Raw genomic sequence first — 25123 nt, 5'->3', positions numbered from 1 at the left:
CCTGTGATTATGATACACTAGCTGAGCAGCTGAGAATGTAATGACATACTAATGGATCTTTTTGACATCCTGTCTCCAGCTGTGAAAGTCTCTGGTGACTCAAAGGAAGGGAAAAAGGAAAAAAAAAAAAAAATCTCTTCCTCCTCTCCCTTTCCTGAGGCAAACAAGGCGTCTAAGGGATGCTTAGGAATGGTCCCTACTTTCATCAGCTGACTAGAAAAAATGAGGTTAAAGCATCTGAAATGGAATAGGTGAGCAGCGATCCTGTGACTTCCAAATTCCCTTGGATATATCTACTGGTTATTTCTAACAGACTAGTTCTAGGTGCATCATGGTTTGTTAACAGAGGCCTGAATTTCTCTCTCTTTTTTTTTTTTTTTTTGGATTTCTTATTAATTCTCCAAAAATAAAATAACAAGTGTAGAGAAATAGATGATAGTAGATTTTGTCTGGTTTTAAGATGTCTATCCTTCAATAAAAATTAATTTTTAGAAGTCCTATAGCCAATGACAGAGAAAATCACTTTACAGTAAATCATATCAATGTTTTTAGGTCTTAAACCAAAGAAATGCTCTGTTTAAATTGTTAACATTGGATTTGAAATCTATTTGAAGATCTTGCCATATCCTTCGTCTTAACTGAGGCCTTTGATGATTTTGAGTGGCACAAGTAAATTGCACACTATGCAAAATGCATTTCACTTTGCTTTCCCTTCTCTTGTGTTGCAAGATGGAATTTTTGAGGAACCCAGCTCCAATATTGTAGCCCAAAAAAGAAGTAGATATTCATAAGTCTTTGCAGTCATACCTCTGTCTGTCCTCTTTTCTTCTCTCTCTGCCATGGTAGTCCTAAATTTAAAATATTCGGTTTACTTCAGCTGCCTCAGTTTCTGTTTGGTATACATTGGTTGGTCCCGTCTTCTTCTTTTCTGCCATCCTTCCCCCACATTGTTCTTTTTACTTTTCATTTAAAATGGCATATAATGCTACAGCTGAAATATCAAACATGTCACTCATGAAGTTTTTTAGACATTCTTTGTGTTTTTAACAAACAGAAAGCCACACTGAAATTTTTTGTTATCTAGGAAAGGAAGAAACCATACTAAACACACACATAATTTCTGCTAAACATTAGTGTCTTGGTATCCAAATTATGACAATTTAATAAACAGGTTAAGTAATACTTTTTTACATTGTTTATGTTTTAATCTTGTTAATTTGTTTTATTGTTGGTAGTGTTTTCTTCTTTTATTCTCTATGGTTTTGTTTGTTTGTTTGTTTGTTTTTCAAATTGACTTGGGCATTTTTAAGGAATAAAGATTGACTGACAGAAAATCAAGCTGTGTTAATTACATGCTGTATTGTTGTTGGAGATTTATTTTCAGTTCAGTTGAAACCAATATTAAAACTGAAAATTGTGCTGAAGTTGTACATTCCTGATTCTGAATTATTACATCTTTTGCCACAAATCCTTGCAGTATGACCCTATGGGAGCTAAGCAATGCTTATCTCATTACTTCCACTGCATCCATTTTTGGGCACCACTGAAGAGGCTCTTCAGATCATGTAACCCATTTTACATTAGCATCATCTCTCTGTTAAAACTGGGGATCCTGTAATGAAAAAGGAACTCTACTGGTACAGAAAAAATAAAATAAATAATTAAAAAATAATAATATATATATATCAACCATTGCCAGCCAATGACAGGATTAACATGAGGCACACCACGAGGCTGCATTAGAGGTTGTTAAAACAGCCCTAAAGGCGCTCACTCAGCTCACTGCTTGGAAGTAGCCTTGCCTACAGCACACAGCCCCTTCCAGACCCGGGGAAGTGGCTGACCTTGCTCTGACAGACAGCAAAATGCTGGTGCTGGCAAGCAGCCAGGGGATCTGATTCCCAGATGATGAATCAAAGGCACAGGGATGGGGGGGCTTGCCCCTGGGGACATTCTCAGGCACTGGTGAACAGGTGTTTATTGGTTTTGGTTGATGACTTCTTTTTGGTTGATAAATGCCACGGAGAGCCTATTTGGAGAAGCTTTACACCAAAACGGCCTTGGCAATTTTGTGCCTGAACTGAAGGACAGAAAGGACAGCGTACAAAGTCCACTTACAGTGATTTACCCATTGCTCAGTTTTGCCTTTTAATATTACTCTGCTTTTCATAACTGAAAAGTAACATGAACATTAATTATACTTTGTTAAAATCTTTCTTTCTTTGGCTTGTTTTCCGGGGGCAATGAATTTTCACCCAATTACATTGTTTGTCTGCAGCTTCATGCATGATTTAAACCAAGATAATTTGGCATGGCTGCCAAAAAGATCAATGCCATACTCTTCATGCCTCTGGCCACCAAATGTCTGCCCCTAAGCTGGCACCTCTGTTTTGCTGGCAGAGGTGTTCAGGTGTTTGCTTGCTGAATAGGGTCAGGATACTGATTCAAGCTAAAGTTACTTCCCAATGGCTCATTTCCCCATGCACCCCAGTACATACCACATAGCTTCTCTTGTAGAAAAAGAGAAGCAGATAGTGTGAAGATATCAGTAAGGAGCTGGTATCAGACTCTGTCTTCCAGAAGCAATGCTGACTTACAGTGTTCACAGATATCCCAACAGCATTTGAGTCCACTGGCCATCGGCATAAGATTACTCTTTTATACCAGCTATAGCAATCTTGGCTGCCCTTGCTTTTGCTTTTCTCTTCAAATTTCTTATCCAAGTAAAGACGCTGGACATTGAAAGGAACTAAAAACCTTTACAAGGAATGCTCTGCTCTTCTGACTTCCATCTGAGGAGGTAAACAGAGAATTGACTCAGCAGGAAGTGGACCCAGTACTGCATTCATTACTGTTCCATCTCTCCTGCCTCATCTGTTTTCCTTCCTCCACAATTCTCTTTTCATTATCATTTCAGGAATTTAAACATGTTGCTGAGCAAACTGCACAAGCCTTCCGCAGCAGCTGTGAATCTCACCTGCTAGGCAGCACCAAGAAAAGCTAGACAAAGCCTGTATTTCCTAAGCCTCCTCTTCCCTTCTCTTCTAAATAAAAGAATATAAAACAGATTTCAGCTGCCAGGCATGATGCTGTAGAGGGTCTATAAAATGTTGTGAAAAATCTGTTACTAAAGCTAGCGGATCTAAGATAAGCAGATCTTGGCCCAGACAAAGACCCTTAGCTGTTTGAGGAGGAAGACTAAGAGTAAGGATAGCCTCTCACACTGCTTGCCTGCAACATATGGACCTTTACTAAATCTCATTTGAGCAGGTTTAACTTATTTGGATGTAAGCCCTACTAAATATTTGGAGAGTAATTCAGATTAAAAAAAAATCTACAACCCATAGCCCCCTTTTTGTTCAGTGTGACACAGTGTCATCTCTGTATGGCAGAAGCATAAATACTGCAGACAATGCTGGAAAAGAAAGAATACAGATATCTTTGACAAATGACTCCAGTGACACAGTTGAAGCACTCCCACTCAGTTGTCCTAAGCAGCTACCTATCTAAAATGTACTTTGCAGCTACTTTAATCCCTAGCTCAATTTTCCCTAGTAGAAGATTACTTAAACAACCAAATGGTGGGGAACTACACAACAAGGACTTCATTGTCCCATTAGGTGCTGTTTCCTTTTTTAGTCTTATTCACCTCACCTTTGTCTCTATAATGTCTTTTTATATTGACTAGTTTATTGGCAGAGACCTTGTCTTTTGCTCCCTGTGGAAAGCTTCTTTTCTACTATTCTTAACAATAATAACACTAAATGAGTCAAGAAGAAAATTTAAGTAGGAAAGATAACAAGATTCATGGAGGAGGTAGAAAAATTGTTGATTGAGTACAGAAGCAGTAACAAAGTGAGGAGGAAAGACGCAAGGCAATGAAGGGTTAAGAGAGGAGGAGAAGAAAGTCTGAGTCAATGCAGAGTAGGAGGAGGTGATTAAGAAGGAATCAAAAATTTGAATTTTAAAAGGAAGGTTTTTGTTACAATAAAATTGGAAGGGAAGGAAAAAAAATTGAAAGACAAAATCTTGAATAAGTAGAAGGAAGGCAATTGTACTCCACACCTTTTCTACAATGTGAAGAAACTCAAGCAAATGCAGAATAAATGAAAGCATTAGAATAGGCTAGCTAGAGAAGAAGAAAAGGATAGTGAGCTGGGGTAGGAAGGAAATTAGAACAAGTAAAAATGTTTGATGTATAGAGGGATAGAAGCTGAGGGATATGTGTATTGGTCTAAATATTATATTCAGCTTATTTTCTTGGAAAACGAACGAGTATTTCCACAGGAAGAGATACACTGGAGTTGAGCACAGGAAAGAGAAGAAAAAGAAAACTAAATTTTATAAATTGGAAGAGAGGCATTTACAAGAGAAATACTACTTTTAAAAAGTAGTAATTTATGGACAAAACCATAATAGCCATAAGAAATCTATAAGTCAAAATGTCACTAAATATATACCTGCAACACATACAGAATGTCAGATACATTTCATACACTTCTCACACATTAATTGTCTTAAATAGATTTTGTTTGGTATGTTAGTTTGATTTCATGCTATTTACTAGCTGAAAACATTCCAAAGTAAAATATTTTCTCTGGCATAGGGCATTAGATTGGCATTTGGCATGCTACTGAGGTAAATAAAAGACCATGAACTTGACGTTGCTGTTGCGTAACCACAGATGATGTTCTTTAGCTATTATCTACTTATGAAACAATCCTCGAGCTTTTATAAAGCGACTCTGAGCATTGCTAAAGCATGAGACATTCATCGCTTTCTAATGTCTAAAACCTAAAGACATTGTCTCTTCAGGAAGAATTTCCCCCCAGATTGTCCCCATTTCTCTCAGATCCTTTGAATCATTCTCAAATGACTTACTTCCTCTGTTTTTTGGTGTTTTGTTTTGTTTGTTTTATAATACCTGTGTGCCTTTCACTGTCATCAGCTTCCCACACCTCCATGGTTCTCTTTCCTTTTTTCTTGAGCTGTACTTGAATACTGTTCTGATACAGCTCTACATCTTGAAAGTGAATAAGCATTAGTGCAGTGCTACCTAAACAACATATTTGGGAACAACTCTTCATTCTTCTACACAACACAGAAACATTGAAGCTCATTAGTTGTCTCTGAAGGAAAACTGCTCCATCAGAGAACACTGATTAAACAGGACATATGGATCCTACAGGAGTCCATCAAAAAATTCAGCAGAAATAATACAGGTTTCCAGGCAGTCTGCCTTGACAAAGCACTAGCCAGTTGGCTGGCAGCAGGGTGGGCAGGTTGCCAGCTCTCTGGGACCCTTGACTTCCCTGTCAGAGCAGCTGGGTCTTCAGGAAGCTAATAAGCCAGCTCAGCAGCTGGGACAAAGAGCATCCAGGAGAGCGATCAGAGAGGTGGGAAGAAAAAGATTTTGGCAGATGGGAAAGCAAGAGAGACATTAGAGGAATCTCATTCCCGTGGAAAGAGTTGAGTTTCTGGCTTTTCATCCTGATCCAGGAACAAATATATATACATATTTATAATATACATGAAAAAAATACATGTATACATACCTGTGTATGTTTATATATATGTATACCTATTTAAAATGTTATTTCTTGTGAGAAAGGAAATCCTTCTAGCTGGCTGTAATAAATTGTTGCTGTCCTCTGCCATGAAGATTACAAGTAGGCAAATATAGGTCAAAATTAGGGAAGCTAGCTGATTAAAGTAAATGCCATGACGTTGTCAGTGCACATTATTACAATTAAATATGGGATAACATGGGATAGGGTTGAACTGAGACAGTGTATTTTTTTTAGTCCTGTGTCAAACGATCATCACTAAATAATTTTTAAGGCTTTATTAAGCATGGTAAAAATAGTATGGTGAGAAAAATAAGCATAATTAATATATTTTTACTTATAAATCATATCTTTATATTTGTAAATATAAAGATATTTACTTATAAATGTATTTACACTTATAAATACTTACCTCATAAATATAATAAGTACATTTATACTTATAAATATATTTGTAGCTGAAATAGAGCTTCTGTATCAGCAATATTTTTTCTTACCTTTCTCCTGCCTCATTCTTTATAACAAAATACTTCCTCAGTTTGGCAATCTTCAGGGGAAAAAAAAAAAAAAGCTGAGAGGAGAGGATCTCAAGCACTTTTTGAGAACCTTCTAATGCTGGTTCTTGAAGCCAAAGAGCAAATTACGGGAAAGATTAAAGAAAACAATAGCAAAGGCAGGAACCACTCTGTTCTGTCACTAGAATGGACTCCTCTGGCATCACTGCTTCAGAGCGGTGAACAGTCTCTCTGTCCTGACAGCTCCTCAGGGAGGTGGCCAATAGAGCCACATGAATCTGCTGAGGACATTGCTTTCATCTGATCAAAAGCTGAAAGAGCATTTCAGGGGTTGCAGTCTTGGCTGACAGGACCAACCTTCCCAGTTTTGTCTGGCCAATATATGGAGTAGGGAAGAGAGGGATGACTGAGGCAGAGACACACTACTGTCGTGAAAGTGTGACTACTGGTGACTGACCAGAAGGACAAAAAATACAAAGCCACAGTTAACAATCTTTATATCTCCTTTTTTCCCCTTGTATGTATGACAAGGGGAAATTAAGAAAGAAGTGAAGTATAAAAGAAGCAGGAAATCTCATGGCTTGGATGTGGAAACCACTCCTTCCTATAGATCCTCCTCCTAATTTCTCTCACTAGCACTTTTCACCGCAGCATATGTACAAGGTACAGCTCTGCTGCTGAGTGCTCTTATGCAGGTCCCAGATAAGTTTTCACTCCTCTAAAAGAAGTTTCCTACAAAAGTTGCTAGAGATCATCTCCAGGCTAATGCTAGCTATCAACCTTGTCTCTCCTTTTCTTCCTGAGAAGTGATGATCCCTCCTTCTCTGGGTCACCAGAAGTGACTCGCCTGGCTGTCCTGCTGTTTCTGATTGCATCAACATCTACTCTCCACGGGACTTCAGAGCCGGTTCCCTCTGCCTAAGTCCACACAACAACTCACCTGTATGCCCATGGAAAGTCCTAAATCAATAGTTAAATATACCTGTCTGCTTTTATGCTATGAGAATATACACCTGTCAAATGTCTGATGCAAGGGGAGGGCCTATGAAAGTACAGATCATCTGATTGTTTTTATTGATGAAAGTAAATAATGAATGTGAAAAACGCATTGTTATAATAGTATCTAATATAAACCAGTAGAGGAAAATGTAATATTTTGTTTTCTTGTAAAGGAATAATTTTCAGAATCTTATTTATTATATAATGCCAAATGAAAGATACTCTCCCACCCACCCCCCGCCCCCAAAAAGAAAAGAGGTCTAAACTAAAGTTAACAATATAGTATTTCTTCTTGTTTTGATAGTGAAATGTTTCTTCTCTTCTAAGTATCTAAATAATTTAATTCAGTAAACCTGTAACATAAATATAGCTTTCAATGTCTGCATGCTTTGATCTTCTTAATACTGGCAGGTCTCTGTTGCCTCCCACTCTTGATTTTGTTAACAGCAGTTTAAGCAACAATCCTTTTGAGATAAAAGGATTAAAACTTTGTTAAAATATTCTCTTATAAAACTCAAACATTCATAAAGCTTGTCAGACAGCTTTGCTTGTCTTGTACTTCCAGAGCGCAGAATGAAACCCTTGGTTTACGCCAAGCAGTGTGGCAGTCCCTGGGGACATTAAAGGCCCATTGCAAGGCAATGCCAACATTTCTTGCTCTAATAAACTGAGAGCATGACATCACCTGTCATGTTTGTTTTGCACAAATGCACTGCAAAAAGTGCAACTGTGGGCACACAAGCCCTGTTCAGCCCATAGTTCCAAGTACCCAGCAGCCCTGCTGCCTTTGTGGGGACAGTCCCTTCCCTGAGCTGCCATGGTACCTTGTTCCGAGGTAAGAGCCTAGTGCACTTCCACCTGGCCAGATTTCTCCTCTGGTCTTTTTGGTGATGGTAGGAACAAGCAGCTCATTTCATTGTACCAAACATCTTGGTACTGCACCATCTCTCTTTCCATAGCCAGAGAGCATCACTGGCTAAAATAGCCTGTGTTTAAAAAGAGGCAAAGATGCCCCAACTACATTGAAATAGCCATTTATTTTTAAAATAGAGATTTATTTTTATTAGAGATTTTCTTCTATAAAAATAATAACAAATATTCCCTAATAGTTTTCCATATGGTATTATGACATATATTTTCTCAACCACCAGAAACAGTCTCTTTTTCTCATGACAATAATTGTTGAGTGATCTCTCTGTCCTTACCTCAACCCTTGAGACCCTTCCATCATATTTTCTTCCCATCTCTTCCTTTGAGGAAGAGGAGTGAGTGAGTGTTTGTGGTGTTGTTTAGCTGCTTATCAGCATCCAAAATATATAATTGAAGTATAAAGCAGTAGAAATTAAGAAACTTTACTTTTGTGTTATAACACAGTTGCAGTTATAGCATTACTTATAGTACATTTATGCCTTATCACCTTTCTAGCATAAATAGCTACAATTTCTAATAAAGTTAGTGACATTGAGCCTTTGAAGGCTTGTTTCAAATTAGTTTTGACTGATTTTTTTATTTATGCATATGCAGATTTTCTGAACAGTCAAAATAATGATGCTAATTCCCTGGAGCTCTCCCAGCTAAGTGTTTTCTTCTGAAAACATGAGCACAGTCTAATAGTTACCATATAAATTGTGAGCTGTGTTGTAACAGACAAAATCAGCCAAATAACACAAAGAAAATTAGGATAAACAGTGCACATTTCATGTGCTGTAGTAGTCTAATTTTTTCTAAAAAATCATCATTAGACATGGTAGGCTGAGAAGATATATCATCATCTTTAACTATGTAGTGTGTTAAATTTCAGGTAAATTATGTAATTTATAGTGCATTATCGTAGTAGGACACTATTGTTAGCTTATTTGTTACCAATAGATGGCAGTGATCACTCAGTTTCCTGCAGGAGTGAAAAATGTGGAACAAAAGTCAGGTGTCAGGAAATGGGTGAGTATTCAAGTAGATCTGCCTGTAAATGAAGGAGTTATTGCTGTTAGTATTGTGCTTTTAACCAGAACATTACCATACTTTCATACGTTCAAGAATAGTGTAGTCCTTGGATTAAGGAAACCTCTTTTGATGCTTACTTTGAAACCAATTCCATATCCTCATATCAACCTACTGGACTGAAGTATTACCATTGAGTTATTCATCCTTCCTGAGGAGGCACATGGATGAGTGTACATCCTTTGATAGCAAATATCACATGGTTTGTAGGCATCTCTTCTCTGCAGCCTTCCATCACTGCTTTCCACTGTGTTTCTCATGCTTAATGGGCAGCTAGCAAGGGTAACTCAGCAGGCAGTCACCTCTCTCTTTGGAAAGGTAGACTCAAAAGCAGAGCAGATGGACAATAAATTTTGGGGACAAGAATGAGAAATTTTCTGAATAATTGGTTTTGTGTTTCTGGTGATACAAACAATCCCCTCAGCTGTTGTCTAAGTTCAAAATCTCTCACTTGCTGTGAACAAAACAGAAATCCTCTTGGACTGCTACGCTATTAGCATGAAAGCAACAGAAGAGCAAAGTGTATCTTTACTTAGTCTGTTTTGGTCTCTTTCTGATCCAGATGCTTCTTACTGTGCTTGAGCATTCCATAGTTCTCAGCAGTATGTATGTGTTTTCTCCAGTGACTAAGAACATGTAAGCGTTTGTGGTCACTCCTCAGAGAGATCAGCCAACTCCTGGAAAGGCCCACAGTTACAGCTGGTGTAATATTTAACACATTTTTTTCTCTTCCAGCATTTCCATAGCTTGCTAAGACACAAGATGACTTCAGTTCCACCCTTATCTCTAGCTGTGTCTTCATCATATTTCTGTCCATAGCTAACCCTCTCATAGCTTTGATAAAGGAATTATCTACTTTCCTTGTCTTACATGGCCACTCTCAGATATTTACTTTCCACTGTCTTAAAGGAAAATTGACCCTTCCCAACCATTTCTCAAGTCTTCTGAAGCCTTTGACTTGGCTAATCACTGTAGATCTATTAAACGGCTTAGGCATTTAACTCCTGCTTTAAACATCTAAGCCCAAACTGTAGATCCTCAAAATATCACCCTTATCTGTCACCTAATCATACTTACATCTGTAGTCTGAAAGCAATTCTGGTTTCATAGAGTCTTCTGAATATTTGATGGTCATCTAGTGATCAACACTATATTAAAGCTCCACAAAGATTCACAGATAAATACTTCCCTTGCTGAGCTGATTCTCAGAACAGTATTTATACTCATACACCCCAAAGGAGAAGTAACACTAGCAGCATATTTTTATTCATTAGCACAGTGATTATAAACATACCCGAAGTGAAGAAAAACAAAGCTAATTCCATTTTCTACCTAAGAACCTTTCAGACCACAGCTCTGAAGAGAATGGCCTAACTCCAGGCTATAAAGTGTTTTGAAATTTTCCAGCTGTTCATATCTGTATAGCTGAAAATTCACATTAACAGAGGCAGAGCCCAATCCTTACCTTCCCTAAAGACTTCCCAAGCCAATAAGTTATTTTTTCCTTCCATCCTCCTTCTTCTCTTTCCTACCACCATTTGTATTGCATGTAGGTTTTCCTAATGACAGGATAAGTGTTATGGATATGAAACTAATAAGGAAGAAATAACCTCTTTCTAACCTCAAGCTAAGTTCCTAACTGCCTAGAGGAACTAGTGATTTCTGTAGATCCATGTCAAAGCCTCACAGAATGACAAAAGGGCTCTCTCCCTATACCTCTGCAAGTACTAACCAAATTTCTGATCATTTCCATTGCTTAACAAATTTGTAACCAGGACATTTTCCCTAGAAGCAAAAGTCTCCACTATTAGAATGATCATGTTATCCAGATCTCAGCTGCAACACACTAATTAACATGGATGAATATGTGAGAACAAAAATTTATTCATTTTGGTTACAGTATCTTAGATTGGAAATATCTTGGGTTTTTAAGAGAGATCACTGTAAGGATAAACAGGCATTCCTCATCTACCAAGCTTCTTCTGAATTATTACAAACACTTAGACAGTAATTTTCTCTAAATGCCTCAGTAATAAGTCAGTTGAGAGAGCAGGTTTTTCATTCATATCAGAAATATCATAAAAACACCTGCTCATGCTAATTTGGTGCTTCCACTCTGTGCTCATCTGGAAGCCAAAGATGTTACGGAAAGCAAAACACGCGTGGTTTATGTTTGTTGAAAGGTTTGAATGTTTCCATCTTACCTAATTTAGTGTATGAATTCATATACAAGAAAACTGTATTCCAGTAAGGATTATTATTTTTCTTAGTAGCATTGAGAAATCCCCATGCGAGACAGGAGCTCTTTAGTACTAGGCACTGTTATAGGTAACAAAACCCTGCCTGAAGGGATTCTCTGCATAAATAGACAAGACAGCCAAAACAAAGGCGGAAGTGTTTTACAGATGAGACACTGAGGTACGAACAGATTAAATGTCTTGTTCACTTATGCCTGTAGCAGCAGCAGAAACTGATCGAAGATCATTAAGTCCCACATCACCGCCTTAAGGAAAAGATAATTTGTCTTTTTCTTTCTTTTTTTTTTTTCCCCCCACTGTGAAGATGACATCACAAGAGACACCCACTTGCAGTGAAATATCACTACCACACCCATTACCATCACATTCACTTTTCTTCTTGGAAAGAGAAGCAATATTATTCCTGCTATAAGTGAGCTGGAAATTGGAGCAAATTGATACCAAATTATCTAAGATGGAAAAAATAAGGACTAACTGTGAAGAACTGCAGAAGGACTACATGACTGGACTACAAAATGACAGATGAAGTTCAGTGTGAATAAATGGATCCTGATTCACATGGGGAAAATAATTCTAACTTTACCTATCAAATTAAGCTTTGATCTGATCATTAGCAGTAGGAGTAAGATGTTGGGGCTGTGAATAATAGTTTCATGATATGGCAGTTTCATGCATAAAACTGCATAAAAGCAGTCAAAAAACCACTAGCCAAGTGTTAATACTTGCTAGGAATGGAATAGAGAAGAAAGATATAGAGGATAAAGCACCATTCTGCCACCTACAAATCTTCAGCCTGCCTGCACTGTGTATGTATTCCAGTTCTCCCATCTCAGAAAGGACAAAATAAAACTGAAAAAACAGAGGTGGACAACCAGGCTGGTCAAAGGTATGGAGTGGATCCTACCCTGAGGACCAAAGAAGAACTCTTTAATTTGGAAAAGAAAAGATTATGAGACACCATGCCAGAGGTCAACAAATTCATGAGTGTCACAGAGGGTTTGGATTGTTCAGTTTGTCTTCTGCTACAAGAAACTGGGGAGACTCAAATGTTTCTAGTAGGAACCAGATCAAACCAAATAAAAACAATGATTGTACAGGAGATGTATGATAATACATGATTCATCAGATATTTGAGCTATGCAACTCCTTGCCACTGAATCCTGTAGAAGGTGAAAACTAATATGAGTTAAGATGAGGGAAGACTGAACAGAAAATTCATCCATCAAATGTCTCTAATTACACAAACAAATTTATCTTAAATTCCTCAGCACAAAATGGCAAGAAACTGGGAGAGTACTAAGGGGAAGTTTCCTACTAGCTTCCTTGGTCTCATATTCTTCCCTTGGTCATCTGCTTTTAGCAGCAGTTGGAAACAATATGAGTTAGATGGACCTTTGGTGTTTTCTTATGTGCCATATAATGAATGATGATTTGAGAGAATATATCATTATTATCCCCAAAGTTTCTAAAATTCTCCTACTGCAGCCTAAAATTATTTCACTACAACAGGTACCTAAAAATCTTCAAGGTTAATTGGCTGATGCTGTTTAGCATAGTGCAATATGAAACAATTGTAAACAAGTTTGCAAAACCGAAATATCTCATTTTTTTTCTTTATATATACAGTATATTCACAGAAAAATCAGTCTATCTTTACACTGATGGTTTGGGTCAACGCTTATAAAACACATCTAACTCCCTTTGTTCGCACTGATATTTTTACCAATGAAAAGTTTATATTATTCCTCTAAAAATAATGATTAAAAAAAGAATATGTAATGTTTTGTAGACTACACCTGGTAGCAAACACCTTTTTGAACTTTCTTGCCTCCATCCTTAACTTGAAACATGAAAGTGGTGTACCTAAATACAAGGTTTCCATTCAAGAAAAACTAACTTCAGTTTGTCCTAAAAAGAAAAAGGGGAAATACACATAAAACATGCTTAATCTGTTGGTAGTTACCTTAGACATGTAATATAATGGTGGCTGGAGATCTTTCATTTACTTTGAAAAGCCATGTCGTCAATGTCATATAAATACACTGAAAGACATGCTGACTATCCAGCAACTCTGATAATCTAAAATAAGATTTAAATTCAGTCTGTGAAAGCTGTAGCCCCGTTAATAACATGCTGTTGTGGACCTTCACCATGTCACAGCAGAAGGAGATTGCAAGTGTGGTACTTAAACCTCAGAGGATAACTGCTACACACTTTGCCGTAAAAACTGCATTCATTCCATATGGCACCACCACCAACACTGTATCTCGTGCTCTCTTTAGCACTGTTTTACCAGCTTTCTGTTCTAGCTGAGGCAGTTCTATGATTGTTTAATCTCTGCCTCTTGCTTATATGCACCTTGATCCTACCTCCACTCCACACTCTGCTTTGACACCTTAATCTAAATCTTTGAAGTGTTTATTGCCTAGCCCAGTCCATCATTTCAAAGGAGAGAAGGAAGCCATTAAGAGGGTTTGAAAACTCTGGAACAGAAATACCAAGAGGGATTCTGAACACATTACCAGAGGAGGAACAGCAAGATTTTGATGTAGCCTGAATACAAAACACAGAGTATACTGCAGACAAACAGAGACCATGGACAAAGCTAGGAATATGGCCAACAACTGCAGAGAAAAAGGATGGGGACAAGATTGCAGGGACAGTTAAGATGAAGACGCATGTTTAATCAGATAAGAGGGCTGCTAACGAGGAGTCTGGATTTAGAACTGAATGTACAGTTAAAAGGGAAATCATAGAGATTGGTATAATAATGGTACCTAGAAATGATGTGAGCTAATTAAATGCTTTCCTTTGAAGATATCTAAAAATTCTAACTTTTAATTTCTAGCCTGTCTCCTGAGAGTTCCCCCAAGAACTATCAAAAGTGCCATAAATGGTGGTGGCAGTAGTTTTAGCAGGATAGTCACTACATTAGAATCACTAGTGAGTGCTTCAGTTAAGAAGGTTATGGAACAGGCAATAAGCCATGAAAAAATGGGCAAATCCACCAGCTAGCAGAACATAAATATCCAAGGGGAGGGAGTCTGTTCCCAAGATTATTTTCTCCCTTCAGACTAATTGAGGAGGGTCACAAATGACCTTCTAGAAAGACCATTTAAGTGACTTCCTCTTTGCAAGGGAAAGCACAATTTAGGATCTGTCTCATTCTTGTATTGAAGTGGGTGGACTGGGTGGGAGGGAAGAGAAATCTCTTCTGCAGAGACTAGCAAACCTCAAGCCACCACACAGGCATGTTTGGGTACCTATGGGTTGTTTTACTTGTTTGTTTCACATAGCTGTCTGAGAGCACGCAAAGATGATGAGCCAGAATTCCCTGAAATGTTTCCACTAAAAGAGAGGATGTAGAAAAACTGCTGCAGCACTGACTGGGGCAAGTCATGTTCTCTGCATCTGTCTCTATGGAGCTCCCAGTGATGACAGCACTAAGGCTATCCTCAGTTTAAATCTAAGCTTCATGAAGTTTTAGGTATACACGGTTTTCTGATCATTAATTATGGAAAAAATATATATATATATGTATATTTAAGCAAAGAAAATAATATCTTCTGTAAAGCCAACAGTGTGTGACTAGTAGTTTGTGGCCCTGTAGAGGGGCAAGTGGGACAGAGAGTAAGGGATACTCAACTCTACCTAGTACTCAGAACTTGTTGACTGAAGAGGGTTTTTTTTTGCTACGGGAAATCACTGACTGAAAGCAGTTTGACTAGAGGTAGTTCCCTTAGTCAAGGATAGGAAGCAAAGATGGGAACATGTGTGTACAAGTCATTTTATTTTGGTCTTAACCCAGCTAGGTTGTGTCTGTTCAAAAGTGATGTTGTCCTAGGTCATCAAAAGTTTTAGCTTTAGAGGTGCTAGGAAACATGCAGTGGACTTCAACTGACTACTGTTCTCATTTCAATAGTGAATATAGTGAAGTGCATTACATTAAATTTACTGCCTTCTGACAAATTCTCACATTTTTTGACACATCATAAAATACACTAAAAGTTATTCATAGGATCTCCCCAGCTCAGAGAAACTGAGACAAACCCCATTTTAACCTTTTCCTTACTATATCCCCAGTCATGAAATGATTTCTGTGTGGAGGTAGAAACTGTGATACAGAGCTGAAAAACTTCAAAGGAGACCTCCCTAAGTCTGTTTTTAAGAAGAAACAGACATAATCTGATAGTCCAGATGTTCTTACTGGTCCTTGATGTCTGCCTATAACTCAAAAAGAAAGGTGACCTCCATACAGTGCAAGGAGGTGGCTTCAGCAGAGGGTAAAATACAGGACGACAACATCTTTTTTGTCTGGTAATACAATACCATCATGGTGGAGGAAAGAGAGCTACCACAGGAATGCCCATATGCTACATGAGGTGAGGCTTTAATAAGGTGATTTTCTTTGTTTATCAATCTGTATATAACACGATATCTTGTAAGCACAATATTTGATTAAAGATGTCAGGGAATGTTCAGTAAATACTGGAAAAGGAGATGGTGGGGAGAAACAGAACTCCTGTTCTCATGTTCATAATGTTTAAACAAATCTGTAATTATTTATAGATGAAACAATGAGCTTACATCTGTCATAACTATCTTCCAGGAAAATAAAAGCTCTTGGCTCAATTCTGACTGCTTTCCAGTGGAGCTAAAAATTCTAGATTTCAAGAAGTAAATCTTAATCTTAACAGTAAGAAGCATTTAAGTACAAGCAGGTACGTAAAAGTCACTGCACAATAACTTAGCATATGTTACAGTTAGACAAATAAAGAGGAATGCTTTGGAATATGAAGGAATAGACAAATGGCAATCTTCTGTATTTGAAAAACAATTTGCAAATTATTGCATCTGAAAGCTAACATTAAGTAAGCAAGTGAATATAGAGTATTTGTAACAGATATAAATAATGGAGCAACCACTGTTGTAGTTTTATTATTCTGACTATAAATTAATTGATTACATGAAAATCAGCTTAAAATATTACTTTGGTGTGGGTGCAACATTTACTTACACAATCCACTTAGATCCTAGATATACTTTTTTTTTTTTTTTAATATTATTTCCCATGTAAGCTAGTCTAGCCTGGGTATGCTCAGCGGAACTAATAATCACTATGGCAAAAATAAAACACATAAGACAAACAGAAAATGGCAGATAATTTTTTGTCTTTCTCCTTAAGTTGCCTCCAACATGAGGTGCACAGCTGAATTAACCAAAGCATGAACCCAAAACAGAGAACTTGCAGCCAGTGTCCCTTGTAACACCTCATTCCTCTGTTGTACCTGTTTAGTCATTGATATCAATTACATCCCATCCAACATTATTCCCATTTCAATATTAGTCAAAAGGAGAAAAGGGTGGGAAAAAAAGGGTAGAATGTGAAACCAAAGAGACAAAGAAAACTTTTCACTGCCTTGCTGATTCATCTTACAAAACTAATCAGCTGGAAAGCTTTTAAAAATGAACATTTATATATTGCCTTGTTTCTTTTCATATATAAATCTATGTTTAATTTGGCATTAGATTTGTTTTCTGCTTTGAGTCTGAAGAATCATCCCAGACTCCAGAGGAATAGATCATGTATTTTTTGGCATGTATTTCACTAGATTTTATTCCAGTGTAAAATTTTAAGTCATCTGTGGCCCACACTTCCATAGCTGACTCAGTGCATGACATTCATAAATAATGTAATTTATGACACAGAACTTAATACCACTAAGACAGGAAGGCGGGAAGTTTTCCCAGATCAGAACACCTTTTTTTTTTTTTCATATGAGCCTTGATAAGTGTTAACAATTTCTCTTTGACCTTTTTAGACAGGAGTTCAGACTTCTCACTCCTGGACTGCAGCTACAGAATGCCTTGATGATTTCTTGAGTCTCCAGTCAGTGCCAGACAAGAGCTTAGTTTAACAAACTTACTGCTGTTTATTTGTGACTCATTGGTCTCTCATTCACTTCTGAATAAATCCAGAGACATTGCTGCTTACCTTAAGTCTGCATGCATTTTGCATTTCAGAAACGTGAGAAAGTACCTCTTTTTCCATCTGTTACAGAAGCTCTGAAACATTTAAGCTCCTCATGTAATTGGCCTGAGAGGAATTTTTATGGTTTTAATGACTTTTGGGTCACAATGCCAGATTCATTGCTATCCTCAAGCGTAAGTACAAAAGGAATAGCTGTCATTAAGAGCCTGAAAATACCCGTTGATTTTGAATTCCTGGAAAAGCAAGAAAACATTATTAGATGTTTAATTCCACACTAAGACTTACAACAAGCATATGTGGTAATGCAAGTGATACATTAGAACCAATCTGTGCATAATAAATAATAATAAACAAAGATTATTTGTTAAGCTCAGGTGTCAAAAAATACCTTTCTTGATTCAGTGAGAGACCCACAGAGAGGACACAATAGCAATTCAATAATAGTATAATCTATATTTAGATTAGGAACAGTCTCCTAATTAGTGAGGCCACATGCATAACAGACCTTTAAAAAATAAAATCAGCTCTGAATAGTCACTGTCAGAAATGTATTTTAGCTGGGGCTAGCACCACTTGGCAGGTCACCAGTTGGGATCATTTCCAGGCCACACAGAGAAGTTGCAGTAGATGCTGATGCTGATAACTCTGTGTGGTTTTGCTCCTCCAGTAGCTTTATTAATATTCCTTATCTTTAGTCACTGACACAACTAGAGGAACATCTATAGAAGATTTTGGGGTGGGTATAAAACTACTCATTTCAAATGCAAGAAGGCTATGCTAATGTCAAAAATCTCATTCAACATGCTAAAAAAAAACAGCAAATGCATTTTAATTTTACCGATAATTTGCAACTTTTGTATAGGTTCTATTCTGGAACAGTTATCTTAGTAGTAACGTAGATTTGTTGAATCATGACAGATATATAATACTCTCCTGGATTCTGGCTAACTTGTTATGATGCTGGTTAGAAAAATCTCATTTGTAAAACCCAAACATTTCATATTAACAGATAAGTATTAAAATACAATATGATCTCTCAGTAAAATCTAAGAAAAATAAGCATGCTCTAAGGCATATAAATCAGGGTTACAAACTCAAAATGCTTTATATTAAAACACTGTACAGAGTTCTAACCTACAAAATTTAGAAGAGGTAAATGTTATAAAGTACAAACAACCAAGGCAAGATTCTCAGCTGAGAAAAATAATTGATCACCAGCTCTAACTAAATTTTTAAATGACTATAGCTAGAGTTAACCAAGCTATTAAGAGTATTAGCTGCTGCAAGGAGATAAAATATGACCAAAACAGTAATGTTACAAATACAGACCTCAGATATACAACTTGATGGTGAAAAAGAAAGGTTTACATCGCTCACATACCAGCATTCACTTGAGAATCCAAATGCCCTAAATAGGACGTTGGGAGAAAAAGTAGTTCCCTAGTAGGCAATATGTGTATTCTCTTTGAGACACAACATCCCTGATTCACTTCCTTTTGAAGTCTGTCTCCATCCAATCAAGAGGACTATCAAGTCAGATGATCTTTGTTTCAGGAAAGAGATGCTGGGAAAATAATCTTCACAACCCACCCTTCCCTCTGAGTCACTTCTCTTGCCACTTTTATTTCTTTCAAATGGATCTGTATCCTGTAAAGACACACACACACACACACTAAAAAAAAAAAAAAGAGAGCAGGAAAGGTTTTCCACCCATTTAGCTACCTGTTGCACTGACTGTATGGCACAGATATAGCAAAAATAGATTCTATGTAATGAAGCAAAGGTGTGATCTACCTCATAAAGGAAGGGGTGCACAGTTCCTTTTTTCCAAGGGAAAAATGTAATTTATGTCAATTGAAACTTTAATTTTAATTTGGATTCACATAGGGAACTTTTTAATAAACCTCTTATTTTAAATGTTATCAAAAGCTTTTATCGTAGCTCTAGCTTTAAGGTGACATTAACCCTAATTTGCACATCTTTAACTGGATGAAGTCTACCACAGTTATGGTAAATTACTCCTTCCTCGTGCGGAAGAAAGCAGTGAGGGACCAATGAATTATAAAAGGGAGAGAAGCCTTTTTGTGAAACATATATACACAAATTTAATCTCTCAAAATTATAGCAGCACCAATTTATTGTACTCTGAACTTATTAAAATAAAATCATCCATTTTCTCTGACTTTAATATAGCTCCACTGCAAGTTTAAATGTGTCTTGAAAGAATCCTATTATGGCAGTATTTTGTTAAGCAATACAATTAAACTTGGACAGTGTTTCTGTCTAGATTAACCTCAATAACATTCCAGCCAACATGATCCTTGACATGACGTAGCAAGTGAACACATATGTATAGGGTTGAAAATGGGCTTACACTTATCTGCAAGTGAAATGGCAAGAGAGATGTCCAGTTAGTCAAATGGAAATTATTTAAACAGCTATGATGTCTTCTGAGTTCTTTAATCTCTGTCTCAGAAGACAAAACAAACTTATCTTTCAAAAGTATACTGGCATCTGTTGAGTTTCACTCATTAAGGGAATCAAAATGAGAACAGAATCCATGGACGGCTTTCCACCTGTTGTCATGAATATCAATAGTCTGAACAGACCAAATTCTTTTCTTCTTCTCATTAAATCTGTATAACTCCACTGGGTCCAATTACTTCACATCATTACTGAACTCAGCTCCATAAAGATACTAATTTAATTTATTAAGTTGTTCATCCCTTGCTAATAATAAAGTTAATATGTGTATACATATATACACAAGTATAACTGCCTTCCTTCCTCCTCCTCCTCCTCCTCCTGCATCCTTTCATTTTCAATGTCATCTTGGCCAGAGATGAGAAGCACAACAGGTGTGTTGGACAAAAAATACCTACCATGAACAAAAGTGAGCAGTACAAAAATCCTTCATGTTGACCAAGGAGGAATAAAAAGATGTCATCAGAGAGACTAAAAGCATCCATGCACGTATTGTAAGGAAGATAATAGGAAAAAAAGAAAATCCATTCCAATAACTCAACATTTTCCACCCTCTGTGGCTGAATACAGTTTCAGAAACTGCTAATTTACTAAAAATTTGGGATTAAAACCAGAAATATTTACTGCTATAATTATCCTTTAAAGAATGTGTAAAGAAAGTTTTACTTAGCTGTTTTTGCTCTATCACTAAAGAAAGTGTATACCACTGTAATGTATCACAGATCCATGAATAAGTGAAGCAACTTCTATTTGATGATCATGACTAATTACTTATGTACAAACTTTTCTACTGTGTTTCTACCTACAGAATATTCGTAAGACTTTATGACATTCCTGTTCCCAGGCTATACTCTCTGATCCTGCAGATCCTCATAGGATAAATATATTATCAAGACAAATAAAGCTCTCCTTAAGGATATTTGTGTGATTTAAAGAAGCCTTGCAAGATAAGCTTGGAATATTTGCTATGTAGTTATAACTCACTCAATGATGATTTTTACTTTTTTTTTTTTTTTTAATTTTCTAAAAAGGGGTTGAAATCATCACTGCTTCTGTTAGATACTACACTCTGGGATGAATACTCAACTTTTCACCTTTGTCATATTCTTCCTTGATCACATATTCGTGAATGATTTGCTGTTCCTCAGATTTACTCCTGGTGACACGAAATCAAAAATGTTTCTACTAAGGTATTTATTTCCAGTGTTTCTGGGTTGCTCTAGTGCTATTCTGGCATGTCACCAACCAGACTGAGATACAAAACATGGAATAAGGAGGCAAAGTCAGTGGATTTTAGTAAGTAGAATCTAGGTTTCACTAGAGTTGGCCTGTGTTTGTTAGTATGAAAGTAAGAGAGAAGATAGCAAATGCAAGGCCCTTTAGCTGTACACTCTAGCATGACTCCTGTTCCAGACAGGGTATCTCTCTCTCCCTAAGTTTATGAGAACTCTTTTCAATGCTTTGAATTTATGAGGATTAAAATTAATCAGCCAGTCTGAGGAACACTCAGACTTGAAGAAGTTTCTAAGTTTTTCTTTGAGGGTCTCCTGGGAATACAATACCTGTCCACTCAGCGGTAAGGATGACTGCATGCTTCATTCAGCTACTGAGCAAACTCTTGTGTTTCATCTAAGGTTGACAAGGAGTTCTGAGTTTTGTGTGATCTTGAACTGCCACTCAGACACTCCGTGACCCATTTTCTTCATCTGTAAAATGGTGTAGAATTGCTCAAGTAGAATCCTGAGATCCTCGGATGAGAGACATTATATAAGTGCAGCTCCTGTATGCTCCTGCAAGACAGTAACTGCTGAGAGCCCAGAGGAACAGCTGAGCTCTCAGAGTCTAAGACCTGTAGGAATCACACTGTGTGAGAGAAAATTGTGCCAGTGTCACCTCTGGAGTTAAGCAGTAGCTAGTAAATGATTGCTCTTCCATTAGTAAAGATGAAAGCAGAGTGAGCATATGCCCTTCAGGTACAGCAGAGAAATGGCACTGCCTTCCTCATCACCCTTCCATTATTGGCCATAGCGTTGTTCTCAGTCTTGCATTATGTGGGTTGATTCTCCAGCATTAGCACAATGGGAAGCAGTCTGCAGTGTCTGCTTTTAGAGGAGATCAATGTTGCTCTTTCTGCATGAAGTTCCAAGTTCCATCTTCTCACGGGAATATAAAGCTGGAAGTGATCACAGAACATCTAGTTTTACACCCTTCTTCAAAACACACCACTGTCATTTCTGACAGATGCATGCCCAGTGTATTCTGAAGAGCCTACAGTGGTGATAATCCACCACCTCCATAAGGAGACTACTTCAATGCTGTAAGAAATTTTTCTTCCAGTATAATCTATTGTCACTTCTTATTATAATTTAAACACATTATCCCTAGTCCTACTTAAATCAGGACAAGTGTATTTATTCTTTTTATGTCTATCTTTCACATAATTGGAGACTACAATCAAATTTTCCTCAAACCTTCACTTCCTTGAAATAACACCCATCTTTGGGAAAGCTTAGTGACAGTACTTTTCATTTGTTTTCTGAGGCTCCAAGAGAAGCTTTCTGCTTTTTATTGCTTTTTTATGTCCTGCAAAAGAATTGCCTTGACCGTTGCTCCAGACTTGTTTCTGGGAGTGGCTGGTACAATAACACAGCCTGCACCAGCTCCTCAGATATATCATTATTTTAGATTTTAAAGGCAAAAGTTATTGTCTGGAAATATTAAATCATATCACTAAGAATTACCTAACCCTTGAACCAGGTTTTAAACTGTGATTCACTGCAGACATCAATCAATAGTAGAAATAAGCATTTTTCCAGGAAGGCAGAAACTCCTTAATAGAAGACTAAAGCTAATAAAAGAAGATCTGTCTCTTAAATCATAGTCCACCTTACAGAAAAGCCAAGAATCTATAACATTGTTGCATTACTGAAATTGCCTATTAGAGTCCTTGGAGAATTTCCCTTAAGACCTTTGAAACATTTAGACCAAGAAAGGAACAGAAGGGAAACTACTTTTGATTTTCATCTTGTGTTATTTAACTTGAAAGCAAAGATAAAGCAAGGCAGTGAATTCAGCTGGAGGCGTCATTTTCTGGAGGATGTATTTGCTTAAAATATTCTGACACCAGCAGTTAGGGGGAAAAAATGGAATTCTGCTGTAAAAGCATCAGCATTTTCACAGACCTGGGGCTCTTCTCAATGTTGCTTTGCCTTACTTTAGCAAGTCTGACTCTAGCTTCATAAAAAGACACACTGAAAAGGTTCATCTGAAAAGTAGGTTTCCCAAAATCAAGTTATTTTTCCTTCCCTTTTCTGCCCAGATTGTATTAGAAGTCACTCCCAAGCATGACACTTTCAGTAAATGCCCACCTACAAACAATATACTTGAGTAAGGAGAAAAAGAGTCACTAGTTAGTGACCAAAAAACCATTCTTCTATATCCTGAAAAACAGCAGACTAAAAGCAGAGTGCTCTCTCCAGAGAGCGCAAAATAAGACAATCTATCATTGTAAATGGAAAGGGATTGACTTTTTCAATGGAAATGGTATCTCCCAGTTCATGTAAGCCAAAGTGAAATGAAAAATTGCCATTACTGTGCAGATGATGTACTACCTACCTAAGATGGATTTTCTCTCTTTTACTTACTAAATACTCAGAAGTCCGCAGAGAAAGGTGATGTGATCATGATAATAAATTTTACATCTCTTTTACTCTGATTTGCTGTCTGGGAATTGTAACTCACTTTCAAAATAGAAGCTTAACAGAGAAGAAAAGTCAGTTCCCCGTTGGTACCTCTCTGCAAACTGACAGATTATGAAATAGACTCAAGTAAGAAATTGTGTAATCTCTCTGTAAATGGCATTTTGTTGCATGGCATAGATTTATACCAGGTAATCTGTAAGAAAGGCTAAAACACCTTCATTCCTCAGTGAAATTCTTAAGCCTACTTAAGAAAAAGCACTGGGCAAGCAGGAAGGAGGTGCAATTTTCCTCCTCCATCATCTTACTGTGCTTATGAAACCTCCTAAATTCTTTAAAAAGATCATCTCAGTTAACCAGGCTTCTTCATCTTTCTTCCTGAGACTGAGCACTGAAGTAACTGGTCTTTCTAAGCTTTACTAGGAAGCAGAACCATACCTTGTTCTTCACGGGCAGTGAAAGAGTTAGCACAGCAACATGCTCAGCAAACATAATAGCCCTACTACCTGTACAGATACTTGCTACAACAGGCATCTTCATCTTCAGTATGTTACTTATTTGCCCTGTCAACCTAAAATAGTTGGTCCAGAAATGAAAGGGGAAAAAATGTGTAAGATTAAAAAATGGAATAAAGTATGACAATATGCCAATGACATTATGACATTTTTAATGAGATGAATAAATATATTCAGAAATATTCTTACTCAGTGGATTTGTATTGAGTTATTAGTCTGCTTTTGAATCTATTAGATCTATTAATATCAGTACATTGTGAAAAAACATTCTGAAACTCTTCTTAATCATCTAAGAACTGGAAAAGAACTGGAAATGTGTTTTCTTACAAGCTTGTTTATATCACCATGCACTGCCTGGGAAAAACAGGAAAGGTGCAACTAGAATCAATTTAAAAAAAATAAAAAATAAACGGTGGTCAAATAAGCCAAATTCTCTCTTCTAGTCTTACCTGCCTAAAGCCTGATTTTTTCAACAAATCTTGAAAGAGAAAAAGAATTGAAGTCAGTATTTAGGTACCCAAGTTTGCAGATTTCAGGCTTTAACAGTTACACCTTACAGTCAGTGAAAATAATAATATGCTTACCTAATTTCTCCTCAAAATAATTAAAGTATCAATCACTAAAAGTTCTGAAACATTTTCTGATATTTGGTATTTGTTAGATAATATCCAATATATAATGAACAAGATGACTTTTTTTATTTTTTCTTTAAGTCATAAATGTATCAACTCCAACAGGCAGAAACAGGTATGGCAGACATTATTCAGACACCCATAATATGTAATCCCCTTCCTTAAAATGTTCACATGCTGCATTTACACAATGAAATATAATTTCCTTTCAAAAAAAGAAAGCATTTTAATTCATATAAATGAAAAATTTGCCAGTGCAAGAACCAAGGTGTAAATACACTCAAAGCTGTAATGCAGATTATATCCTCATAATGTTTACTGGTTTTGAAGGATAAACCTGATATTACTAAAATTCTTGCCCAAGGATAGGTTTATAAAAAACTTTTTTCAAACAAGAACACTCATTTTTAAGCAGCAGTGTTCCCTTTCTGAGTGGCAGATTCTATTTTCTGTGACTAACAAGTT

The 25123-nt window shown here is 36.9% G+C and overlaps 1 protein-coding gene across 11 annotated transcripts in view; it reads right to left on the bottom strand.

The window, feature by feature from the left end:
• ALKAL1 (ALK and LTK ligand 1) overlaps positions 1–20146 on the bottom strand; it is a 67066-nt gene extending 46920 nt beyond the window's left edge. For 3 of the 11 annotated variants that reach the window (XM_083825262.1, XM_083825261.1, XM_083825258.1), the window contains exons 1-2: positions 18711–20146; positions 808–17562 (exon numbers count right to left, since the gene is read on the bottom strand). The gene's annotated coding sequence lies outside the window, so the exon portion shown is untranslated. Of the gene's footprint in view, positions 1–807; positions 17563–18658 lie in introns of all 11 variants that reach the window. The other 8 variants (XM_083825260.1, XM_083825264.1, XM_083825266.1 and 5 more) reach the window with 8 other exon arrangements.
• Between the last annotated feature and the right edge of the window lie 4977 nt (positions 20147–25123).

This window comes from Anser anser (genome assembly GCF_964211835.1).
Source record: "Anser anser genome assembly, chromosome: 2".
NCBI lineage: Eukaryota > Metazoa > Chordata > Aves > Anseriformes > Anatidae > Anser > Anser anser.
Note: the sequence above shows the minus strand (reverse complement) of the source record. Positions and strands in the feature narration are given on the sequence as shown.